A 12,532-nucleotide genomic window follows, 5' to 3' on the forward strand; every position below is an offset into this window, starting at 1 on the left:
TATATATATATATATATATATATATATATATATATATATATATATATATATATATATATATATATATATATATTAACACACATTCCCAGATAGCTCAAACTTCTACACCCACCACATCATGAATATATATTTATGTCAAAAAGAGTGCTACTGGGCGAGGCAAATGTATACAACAAAAGACAGGTGTGCCCAATGCTCCGTCCAATTGACAAAACATATATGGTAAATAGTATAAAGTTTAAATACTTCAATAATAATAACAACTTGGTTATTTAGTTTAACCCCTTGGCCAAAGCGTCGTAAGCCTGCATACCAAACGTCAAGGTATAACCAAAAATGCAGGTCCTACACTACACTGTGAACCCTTCCTTTTACCTCTGTACTAGGGGAAAGGACCATAGTAAGTCCTGTTCTTGCAGCAGAGTGAAAGACCTCCCAAGTTAAAAAGGTGAGGAGGAGTGAGCTCTGGGGGGAGGTGCCACCAGAAGTTTGAGCTTGCTTGGAATGTGTGTTAATCAATTTCTGACTGGTAACAGTTGTAATGGAGGAAGGTGGCACCTCCCCCCAGAGCTCACTCCTCCTCACCTTTTTAAATTGGGAGGTCTTTAACTCTGCTGCAAGAACAGGACTTACTATGGTTCTTTCCCCTCATACAGAGGTAAAAGGAAGGGTTCACAGTGTAGTGTAGGACCTGCATTTTTGGTTATACCTTGACATTTGGGTATACCTTGAGCATTGGGCACCCCTGTCTTTTGTTTTATATATACAACTCGGGTGAGTAGAGTTAGCGATGATAGTGATATCGAGAGTCTGGAGTTGCCAGTTAGTTATGCCGGGAGTATGCAGTTCAGTTAGTATGCCATGAGTCAAAGAATCCTGCGGATCGGTCCGAGGAGTTGGAGGAGACTACGGTCTCCCCTGCGCAGAGTGCAGGAGCAGAGAGAGAGAGGAGCGGAAAGATCAGCGTCCTTTAGTAGAGCTGATAGAATTATAGACTTGGTGGACCAATGCCCTCACCCCACTGCCAGGGGTGATGGGGAGAATCCAAGACCCACCGCGAGGATAACCTCGGGGGTGGGCCACGGGGTATTGAAACCCTAGCTCAGACCATCCTGCCGGAGGAGAGACTTGGAGGGAAGGAGAGGAAGAATTATCTGTGTGGAAGGCGAGTGGCGTAATAACCCGTCTTGGCTATTGTTGTTGCGGCTGCTGGAAGCCACTATCATTGGGAGATTGCTGCTCTGTCAATAAAAGAGACTATTCGTTATTATCAAAGACTATGGGCCTCATGCAGTAAGCGACGATTATGTGAAATCGGCAAGCTTATCGATTAGTCATGTTATTGGCGTTTTTCCCTCTCCGTATGCAGTAAGTGCCGAATACATTCAAAATCAAGCCGAAAACAAATCCGCCCACTCTCACGATGATGAGCCGATCACACACAGGTGTATCGGCGTGCGTGGCGGGGTGCTGTTAGGTTGCACAATCACAAATCTTGCTGAATCAGGCGAAACAAGCATGTTTTTGATTGCGCGCCATATTTAAAGGCAACGTGTACTGCTAATCATTCTCTGTGTTGTTGGGAGTGAGAGAGAGAGAGAGACGCACAGAGCTGGACGATTGAAGATTTGCATATTGACTGAGAGACTTGTTGTGTATTGGGAGAGCTTTGTCCTTTGTTGTTTTGTTTACATCTTTGTCTTGTTTTATATGTGGAAGTGGGTCGTGTGATTGCCTGTACATTTCTTGTCTGTTTTTTGTGAGTGCTGGAAGTATGCCCGCAAAGCGTGGGAAGAGTGATGCTGGTGGGAGTGGGAGTGCTACTCGTGCGAGTACGCGTCGGAGTGAACGTTCTGTTCAGGGGAGTGATGTTGCTGGTGCACCGAGTGGTGTTGCTGGGAGTGGGAGTGCTGGTGCTGGGAGTGGGAGTGCTGTTGTTGGGAGTGGGAGTGCTGGTGCTGCGAGTGGTGTTGCTGGGAGTGGGAGTGCTGTTGTTGGGAGTGGGAGTGCTGTTGTTGGGAGTGGGAGTGCTGTTGCTGTGAGTGGGAGTGCTGGTGCTGGGAGTGCTGGTGCTAGGAGTGTGAGTGCTGGTGCTAGGAGTGTGAGTGCTGGTGCTAGGAGTGGGAGTGCTGGTGCTAGGAGTGGGAGTGCTGGTGCTGGGAGTGCTGCTGGTGGCGCAGTTGCTGATGGGGTGTCTGGTGGTGGCGTGCTTGCTGGTGGCCAGCTTTTGGAGGCTCTTCCATTGGAAGAAGGAGAGTCCAGTCAGCACCAGCCAAGCTCTGACCCTAAACCTGCTCGGAAGAAACGTGTGGAGAAGCCACGTAATCCTCGCTTCAATGACCAGGAAAATAGGGCTCTTGTCACTGGCATTCTGGAGCACTATGACAGTCTCTATGGACATTTAGTAGGTAAGTGTACCTTTACATTTATTATTCAAATACATGTGATCCTAGGTCATCTGAGTTTTGTTCATATGCAAATATGGGTACACAATATCTTTCTATGTTCATTAGTGTGGAAACACAGCTTTTTATCATGCCTTACAAGGACAAATAAACACAGGCGGTCAATTTGCCAGAACTGCATACAATATGAATGCAACCTTGCTTACATGTATAGGTTTAGTAGTGAATGCTCATGTGCTTCACATATTACACATAAAACAGCATGTTTGCTATCTCTTGGAACAGCTAGCAGTGTAGGAAACTGGTGCTTATATTATTATTAATTTACCTCATATCTTTTATATGTTTTTCAAGGGCGGACAAGTGCAGCAAGCAAAAAAGAAATGTGGGACACAATAGTCATTGGTGTCAATGCCTGTGGGAATAGTGTCAGGGACAAGTATCATTGTCGGAAAAGATTTGATGATATTAGGTCCAAATTGAAAAAGAAAATACAAGACCAACGCGTGCATGCTACTGGCACTGGAGGTGGGCCCACACCACAACGTCTCATATTGACTCCATTGGAGGAGCTGCTTCGGCCAAAATTACTTACCGTCGTCGTGGAAGGCTTGGCTGGTGACCGTGACATTGGAATTTATCCGTCACAATTTCCAGCAGGTGATAAATATTACTGTACTAGGCGTGTCGTTGCTTACACTTATTTTGCATATTTACACTGCTTTTTATACTGTCTTCACAATATAAGCATACCTGCATCTATATATGTATATGTCTGATTCTGTATATATATATCTCAAAATAGACATATATGTAGTAGTCCTACTAAAAGCAGTAACTAATATAGCACGTGCCATTGCGTGCTCATTTACATGTGAATTCCCAAAATGCATAGCTGCAGTGGAAGCAATTGATGGTGGGCGAAGATGGGGAACAACAGGGTAGTACACATGTGTAACACATGTTCATGAGAAATTATTAGTAGCTACAGGTACAGAACAGAAATATGTATCATATTATTGTGTATTTTATTGATTTTACTCCGACAAACATGACATTACTGCCTATTTTAAGCATGCATCAAAGAAATTGCATGTAACGGCCTACAAACATCACTGGCACTAACACATCTATAGTTGCTTATGAAAAGGTCCATTTTTGCTTTATGTCATATACAGACAGCATAATGAGGCACACGTATCATATGTTATGTCATTGTTTTCATAACTTAAACACTGCAGATGACTACTTAGCTCATCTACCATTGTGTTAAAGCAGCTGCAATTAATATCTCATCACAGCATACACTTCAACAGAGGGGGTGGGGTTCAGCACACACACTAATTACAGCCTCATTTCACGGTCAACTTAGTTCACACCATTTTCACCTGTTTCAAGTAATTGAAAGGTGTGGCTGATTAGGCTTTTTGGGGAAGGGAATACCTTTCTTACAACCTGAATAGCACAACTGAAGTTAATCACACTCATTTGAAAGCTTAACTCTAGCTACTAAATGCCCCAACAACTCATTACTTATCAAAGCGTACGTCACACATTAGTTCACTCATATCTATAGTTGAACTACTATCAAAGACACATTATCACACACTGCATGTGTTGTCTTGTTGAGTCACAGCCACATTCAGGTGTGCCACATCTTCGATTAATGTACCACACATATCCTCTACCAAAAACAACACTTTTTGCAATATGACCACCTTCATGATAACCATTGTGAATGGTCATCTCATGATAGTTATGTACATTATGATACTGATATCACTACACAACATATGATTTTTATGTACTAATTTAATCTATTTATCCTCACGCATTACTGCAGAAACATAGTATGTTGTATGTTAGGGAACTCAAAACTTCTAAGTACACAGGCATGTACAGTGTTATTACAACTATTTATGTTCACTTTCACACACATTTTCGGTTAAGGAACTGATGTTGTTAGTTAATCATAAATACAGAACATACAATAAGTGTTTGTTCAATATTTACACATGTAAATGTAAAACTTATGTTATTGTTATATATAGTTGCCCCTGGAGGACATGTGTCACCTGAGATGGAACAAGTGTCTTCACCTGGGTCAGCCAGCTCAACACAACTAGAAGGTGAGTGTATCATTTGCTGGCCATATAATATGTGCTCTTCTATATGTTATGTTGTCATGTTCATTATTTGTTTTGCACATCTTCTTTAAATAGGATTACTTAGTGTCAGTGCAAATTAAGTGTAAGGCAACATGTATTGTGTTAGTGATGTGAACTATCATGTAGGACTTCTGAGTTTAGAGCAACTTTTCATTCATTCATATTTCATACTGAGTCCAAACATTATTCGTAAGTCAAGGTAGTTTTTAATGTGAGGTTATAAAACGTATGCTAACATGTTAGGTGTTACTTAGGACACAGTACAATTACATAGTAACACAGCATACATTAACATGCCATTTAATAATGTGTACATTTCTTTTTAGAACATCATGGTGATGAGGATGATGAGTATGATGAGGATGACGCCGCAGAAGAGACTGAAATACAATCATGTGACCATGAAGAGGTGCCAATAGAAACTGTTGTACCGCCAAATCGTCCATCAACTTCCACATACGATGCAATTGTAGCTTCAGAGGGAAAAATAGTGGACGCAGAAAATCGTCGCCATTCAGACATGATGACAGTGCTGGAAAGGATGATTGGACTGCAGGAAGAAACAGTATCACAATTGGCACATCTCCACAGAGTCTTCATTGAAGTGCCTAAACAGTTGCAAAAAATCAACACCTCATTCGAAGCATTAGTTGTTCAGCAAACCCAAGCTAATTACTTGAGAATGACTAATGTACCCCAATTCAACACCTCACAGGCTGGATCATTATATGCTGGCAACTTCTCACCACATTCATCTGATCTTCAGTCACCAGGTCCCAATGTTTCCGGTCAAGTAGCACACATTGGTGTGCAGGTTCCTGACGACATCCTACCGCTGCCATCAGTACTACATCAGCAGCTGACACCTACAAAGGAGGCCACAAAAACAAAACACAAGCAGTTACTACTGACCAGTTTTTGGTCAAAAACAAAAAAAGACTCACATGAAACAGACCGACCATCACTTGTGCAGTGTCTACCAACTTGCTCACATGTGTCAGTGGGCACAAGCTCTGTCGGTGAGTCACTTGCCACAAGCCCTGTCCGTGAACAGTCAGTACCCACAAGCCCTGTAGGTGAGTCACTGCCCAAAAGCCCTGTAGGTGAATCGCTGCCCAAAAGCCCTGTAGGTGAATCGCTGCCCAAAAGCCCTGTAGGTGAATCACTGCCCAAAAGCCCTGTAGGTGAGTCACTGGCCACAAGCCCTGTAGGTGAGTCACTGGCCACAAGCCCTGTAGGTGAGTCACTGCCCATAAGCCCTGCCCGTGAAGTGCCAGAGGCCACTCAAAGTGGCTCTGTTGTGCCTAAAGTTGGTGGCAAAAGAAAAAGGAAAATTCAAGAGACAACAAGCAGGCCTGTTACTCGTTCGCAAAAGGAACAAAAAAAATAAATGTTATAATTCAGAAAATATGTCTTTGGCCTTGTTTTGTTGACTTCAGATTATCTAATTACTATTGTATGTATGCTGAAGACTGTGTTGTTTCCAAACTTTCAACTATGTTCTTGTACACGTGAAGTTTTGGAAATGTTAACACTCATAATTAATTGTGTTATAAATATTTATGTTTTAATCGTCTGTTCAGTAATGGTCCACCAGGAGCCAGTTGCTAAGTTTAGAGAAGCTGCCATTGACTTTGCAGCAAAACATTGCATTTGGGTGTGTTAATTGATGTAAGAATTGCATATGCATATTAGTCACATGCAATTATAAAAACACCTAAGTAACTGCAAACATCTTTCTTGTACGTGTACAGCAGGATTATGTGTAAATTCTTACTTACCTTTGCCTTGCTTGGCCATTGTAATTTTGTCCTTTAATCATTTGTGTGTTCTTGTTTCAATAACATCTCAGAATGTATAATAATATATATACACACACACACACACACACACACACACACACACACACACACACACACTCTGAGTGTGTGTGTGTGTGTGTGTGTGTGTGTGTGTGTGTGTGTGTGTGTGTGTGTGTGTGTGTGTGTGTGTGTGTGTGTGTATATATATATATATATATATATATATATATATATATATATATATATATAGTACTATATAAACTGGTATACATGTATTTTACAAACTAATACACTTCATGCTTCCTTGTGAAAACACTATTTTAATAATACAGGCCTAATGTTTGAGAAATATCCTAAGTATGAGACTCTAACAGTATTGTGCTTAAACAAATGTTTATTACTTAATTCAATCATGTTTCTCACCATTTAAATAGGTTTCATACAAGGTATACTTAATGCCATCAATGTTGTGTGTACTCCTGCAATATTAAAAAAAATAACATATAATATATAAATATATATATATTTTTATAAGAGAGATATATTTATATATATATATATATATATATATATACACACGTATTTAAACTCATGCAGACAGGGAGTTAACCAGACTTTCACATACACACAGAAATGTAAGCGGGGAAAAAACATTTCTTTTTGCAGGTGTGTGTTTTTACTGATATGCCTGGCTAAGAAATATTTTCACACAGTGGTCTTTGTTAGTTTTCAAAAAAACACTATGTGAACGCATTCAAAGTCTAGGGATGTTTTTCACAAACGAGATAAAAGAAGGAGAAATGTTTCTCCCACAGTCCCATATCACGAACCACAACTGTTAACCCAATTAGACAAACAAATCCAATTGGCGTTTGAAATAAGGAGTCAAAGTAGTTAGTTTTGTTGACCTTGACAAGGAAAAACAGGAGTTTGTTAGCCATTCAGCACATTCATTTTGATGAGCAAATAACACAGACCTGCACACAGCTTTTGTGCTACTCAGACATGGCTGATGAATTCGTTAACAATATTAATCCCCTTTTAGGGTATAAGTACATGATCTGTGAAGCCATCTTGAACAGTCGCGGACAGAAAGCAAGCACACGCCAAATCGATGATTTCATTCGAGCAAAATATCCTTATTACCAAGACCGTAAGCATGCACGGAATTTTAATTCCTCAATAAGATTCACTTTATCAAGTAATGACTTTTTTGAACGTGACCAGGATAAGCTACAACACACCTATGGTTTCTGGAAGATTGCCCCGGAAAAACAATTTCTCCTGAAAGACGGCACTTATATTGTCGTGAAAGGCATATTTATTCCTAATGGCAATAGCAATGTATCCGCTACTACTGATCCGTTTGAATCGATACGTGCTGCAATATCTGCAGCCTCCATTCCTGAAACCCACATTGTACAAGAACAAAAGTACTATGATTATGTACCAAGCCTTTCAGCTGAAAATGCATTGGAATGGGAACCCGAAGAAATGAACCTACCTCCCGACCAATTATTTGAAGAAAGCAGTGGCGATTCCTATGAGCGCATCCTGGAGGAGATATGTGTCATACTGGATTCAGCGGTTGGGTTAAGCGTGGATGAAAATGCCTTGCATTTCTGGAGCGACCAGTTGCAGCCAGGCGAAGAGTTAATTCTAGAAGAATGGTAAATATAACAATCGTTATGCGTTGACTCTGCGTTTAAATTTTTTTTTTTTTGTAACCACCATTTTCACTTTCAATGCGTGAATACAGCGTAACATTGCAGACTGCATAACATGTAGCGATCACAAACAAATTGTTTCCTAATACAATATAGTAGAACCTGAAAGAGTAGTACACATTGCTGACGGAATAAATATACGTACTTTCTTATCCCTTTAAACATATTAGCAACATTTTTCCATTACTCTAACACATACCTGTTTTGTTATCATGCAACATCTACAACATTGAAAACCGGGTCCACCACGTATGACGTGGGACCCTTGTCATGGGCCAAGGCGTCCTTAAAAAGGATTACTGATGTAAGTCCCGCCCCCAAGCGACGTGCGCGCCTCAAAGCCTATTGGCTGTCATGTTTTGTTATAGTAACGGTAACTGCAGTGTGTGATGCGTGCGGCTCAGTGTTTGTAGGCGTACCCTGGGCGTTAGCCGAATGTTAATTGAGTGGGAGGAGTGTTAGCGTGCGTTTCACGCTGGCTTAACATGACGTCACACGTATTGCATTTGCGCATTGTGTTATCGGCCGTGCTTTCTGTTCAAACACGTCTGTTTAAAAAGAATACAGATGTACTCGTTTAGAACGAATGTAGTTTCGTCTTCATTGTATTTGAAATAAAGATGTTATGTTTACTGGTATTTTCAACATGTATTGAACGCACAACGTACGCTTTGTTTTGCGCATGCGCTAACAGTTAGTGGAGCCAAGCGTGAAGTGCGTGCGCACACAAAGATGTGCGCGCACATCTTTCAGTATACAGGCAACGTTCACTTCTTATACATAGTTATGCCTGCTACAAATTTAAAGAAACATTACATACTGATGAACAGTTTTACTTCTAACATATAAGTGACTGACGTGTGTATCTACACAATCATATAGAGCTGCGTAACGCGTTGTCACGGATGCATATCTAGTAAGGTGCCATCTTTGACCATCATGTGTTTGCTGTATTTCAGAGATGTCGGGGAAGATACAATCGGATCAATGTATGATTTCAGAAGAGTCTACCTTTATATGAGATGATTGTGAGGAGGAGCCACCGACTACTATACTACATATGGAACTAATTTTATATTGCTTGCAGCGCTTATTAACAAACAATTAAAAATGTGATACCCTTATGCCTATATTGCATAAGCACTTAATTAACATAATGATGTTGCAAAAGAGTGCCTCATGAATTTTTATTGAGTGTTCTTTAATGACTACTAACATTTTATGACATGGTGTGTTTTATATATAACAACCATTCCCACTCTGCTAACACATTTGTGTATTCTAATATGTAATGGAACGTATGACTGTCGAAACTATGTAACAATAATAATAATAATATGAGCATGTTCATGTATAGGGCTGCTAGTTGTACGCAGCGATTTACAGACACATGTTTCAGCCTGAGGTCCCTGGCCCGTGGAACGTACAAATGTTTTTTTGCCGCATGAGGCACAGGGAGATAAAGTGACTTGGCCAAGGTCACAAGGAGCCCACACCAGGAATTGAACCAGACTCCCCTGCTTCAAACTATCAGTGCCAGTGTGTGTCTTTACTCAGTGAGCCACTCCTTCTCCCAATGTAAAGGACACGTACAACCAAGTAGCCATTTATTTTTAAAATCTCTTGTTACATGGGTATGTAGATAAAATGGTTTGGGACTGTAGCAAATAATGTTACTGGCCAGATGTTATGGTCCCCTCCAATGCATGATGTTCTGAATATGACATCACCATCATGTTATGAAGTACGTTTCTGTGTATATTTCATTAACCTAACTAACTATAGTTTACTGTGTTTATTAATCGTTTAGAAATACATAGTATAGTCAATATGATGATATAAGCTACCATAATAAAGCTGGTGTTATCATTTGTCGGTGTTATACATGGATCCTACACCAATTGATACACACACAAACAGTTGTCTTAAAAAGTGTGTCTATGCTAGTGATGAATGTGCTCCCGTAAGTAAACAAATAAGTACAGTTATCCCCTTTTCTCCAAACACCTCTATATTACATTAATGGAAATTATAAGGAAACATACATAAAATGTGATGAAATGTGAGTAATCATTTTGTAATACAATGCACATGAAACCTCAAGAGTAGCTAAATGCATATACATGATACAGAAAGTACATATATGTAACATTTGTGTTTAAACCAATATGTTGGGTTTTTAGTTCCAATAATTATAGGAAGATTGAGGTAGCCACATCTTATGAGAGATGTCAGCAAATATACATACCATGATCAGTCATACTGCAAATATACCTATAATGCAAAGGAACAATATATAAATTGCAAACATTGACATGCCATCTTCAGTACCGTAAAGAACACATCAAAGTGTGTATTTGGTGTTAAATGTGCAACACCATGTATATTTAATGACATTCAAAATGTAAATCAGCCTGGTGTACACATCATCTGGATGTACATGTTACACTGCACCAATAACATTGTATGTAAGCATACTAGAAGCATGAATGATTATGGGCATAATATGTGTTTTGTCTTAGCATAAGGAATAACACAATGCTAAAATATTATTGCTTTGTTACCCAAGTTGTATTCACATACACACAACTAAAGTACAATTGAAGAGGGATTATATAACCTGTGCAACAATAACATACCGGTGCCACATCCCTTTGTGCACACAGCAGAGAAAAGAAAGGTGTGCAACCCATATTCATCTGTGTCCTAACAGAAGGTTATATAAAGAAACATTATTGTTAATATAACATAATTAAACTATAAAAGTAGTACTAGGAACATATGAGTTTGTACTTACAAGAAAAAAATGAATTGATGAGATTCTGTCGTGTCTGGCCACCACTGGCTGTTTGTTCATTTTCAGCAGCTACATGGGTGGGATGCTCGTCTACCAAAGCCTCAGCTAGGTCTGACTGTACATTGTGCCTGAGTGCAACATTGTGCAAAATGCAACAGGCAAGGATAATATCAGACACTTTTTGAGGCTTGTATAGAAGAGCCCCACCAGTTCTGTCCAGACACCTAAACCTGGTCTTGAGTAGGCCAAATGTCCTCTCTATAACAGATCTTGTAGATATATGGGCTGCATTGTACCTCTCCTCTGCTTCAGTTTGAGGGTTTAGCACCGGAGTCAAGAGCCACGGCCTAATTCCGTATCCTGAGTCACCTATAATGAATGGAGCACACATAAGCTGACATTAGTGATCAAATTGTACAATGCCAACATTCCTAAATCAAAATGTGTTTTGTGTTAGAACATGTAAATGTGTACTCACCCAGCAGCCAACCAGGTTCAAAATGACCCTCTTCGAACGCATGGAAGACTGAAGAGTTCCTCAGGATAGAGGAATCGTGACTGGAACCAGGGAACTTGGGTACCACATGCATTATCCTCATCGTGGCATCACATACCACCTGTACATTGAGTGAATGGTAGTGCTTCCGATTGCGGTACACATGCTCACTCTGACTAGGTGCAATCAAAGCAACATGTGTGCAATCGATTGCACCCAGCACAGATGGTATCCCTGCTATATTATAAAAGCCAGTCCTGACTTCCAGCCACTCTGTTGCCTCTGTAGGAAAATGAATATAATTCCTAGCGCGTCTATTGAGTGCATAGAGAAACTGGGTCAAGGCCCGCGAGAATGTAGATTGCGAGACCCCGCCCACTATGCCCACAGTTGTCTGGTATGACGCGGAAGCAAGATAATGTAATGAGCACAGCATTTTAACAAGCCCAGGGACTGCACGACCTCTGGCTGTGAAAAAATCTAAATCCCCCCTTATCTCCTCATAAAGAGATAAGATTGCTGCTGAACTCAAACGATAGCGACTTACAATCTCCTCCTCACTCATCCCATCTAACAGGGTTCTCTCCCTGTACAGACGCGGACGAGGCACAAGTTGTCTCCTCTGTCTTCTCCTCTGATCTCCTGTCCCTCTACCTGTCCCTCGGCCTGTCCCTCTCCCTGTCCCTGTCGTATCCGCGTCACTGTCACTGTCCCTCGGTGTGTCCCTACCTTGCCCTATATCATTCTCTTGATCAGCAAGCATGTCATAGAAAAGAATGTTCCTGCGTCTCCTAAACATTCGCAACATTTTGAAATGAGTAGCTGTGAATGAGCAGGTAATGTGCGTCCTTTAAATAGGTATGTGATGATGTCAGGTGACATAGTAAAATGCAAGGTGTTACATTAACATAATAAAGTACTTCTGTGGCAAGCTGTGTGCACTTGTTGTTCTAAGTATTTGTTGTGTGTATTCTGCAGGGAATGATGATATTTGGCAATGATGTGACGTGAAGCTTTGTACAAAGATTGCTTGCAAATAAATAGTTGCATGTGCAATGCATGTAACACTTGTGAACGCAAGAGTCAGTCATGTAATGAGACAAAAAGGCTGAGATTGACGTGGGAAAAGTTTTGTGT

The 12,532-nt window shown here is 40.5% G+C and overlaps 1 long non-coding RNA gene across 1 annotated transcript; it reads right to left on the reverse strand.

Annotated features, from left to right (window-relative positions):
- Positions 1 to 6,794: 6,794 nt before the first annotated feature.
- On the reverse strand, positions 6,795 to 11,614 carry LOC142496513 (uncharacterized). The gene is made up of 5 exons (XR_012802028.1): positions 10,900 to 11,614; positions 10,742 to 10,808; positions 10,351 to 10,376; positions 7,880 to 8,034; positions 6,795 to 6,854 (listed from the first exon to the last, which is right to left on the reverse strand). It is a non-coding gene; the product is annotated as an uncharacterized LOC142496513 (long non-coding RNA).
- Between the last annotated feature and the right edge of the window lie 918 nt (positions 11,615 to 12,532).

Source organism: Ascaphus truei, chromosome 6, assembly GCF_040206685.1.
Source record: "Ascaphus truei isolate aAscTru1 chromosome 6, aAscTru1.hap1, whole genome shotgun sequence".
Lineage (NCBI taxonomy): Eukaryota > Metazoa > Chordata > Amphibia > Anura > Ascaphidae > Ascaphus > Ascaphus truei.